The sequence below is a fragment of the Eimeria mitis genome, genomic scaffold, assembly GCF_000499745.2.
Source record: "Eimeria mitis Houghton genomic scaffold, Emh_scaff4536, whole genome shotgun sequence".
NCBI lineage: Eukaryota > Apicomplexa > Conoidasida > Eucoccidiorida > Eimeriidae > Eimeria > Eimeria mitis.
The window spans coordinates 3055-3378 of NW_013572850.1; the positions used below are offsets into that span (position 1 = coordinate 3055).

Sequence of the window (324 nt, forward strand, 5' to 3'; positions counted from 1 at the left end):
GAGAGAGACAGAGAGAGACAGAGAGAAAAAAGGAGACAAAAAGGAGACAAAAAGGAGACAGATAGAGAAAGAGACAAATAGAAAAAATATAATTATATAAAGATAAAGGAGACATATTTAATGTAATATATTAATTTTGGTTTTTTTGTTTCTCTTCTGTGCTTCTGCTGCTGCTTCTGCTGCTGCTCCTGCTGTTGCTGCTGCTGTTGCTGTTGCTGCTGCTGTTGCTGCTGCCGTTGCTGCTGCTCTTGTTACTGCTGCTGCTGTTGCTGCTGCTGCTGCTGTTGCTGCTGCTGTTGCTGTTGCTGCTGCTGTTGCTGCTGC

General features: G+C 43.5%; 1 protein-coding gene across 1 annotated transcript in view; it reads right to left on the bottom strand.

Moving 5' to 3' along the window:
- EMH_0075880 (uncharacterized protein) overlaps nt 1–324 on the bottom strand; it is a gene marked incomplete at both ends in the record, with an annotated part of 3561 nt that overhangs the window by 2237 nt on the left and 1000 nt on the right. The window lies entirely within an intron of this gene.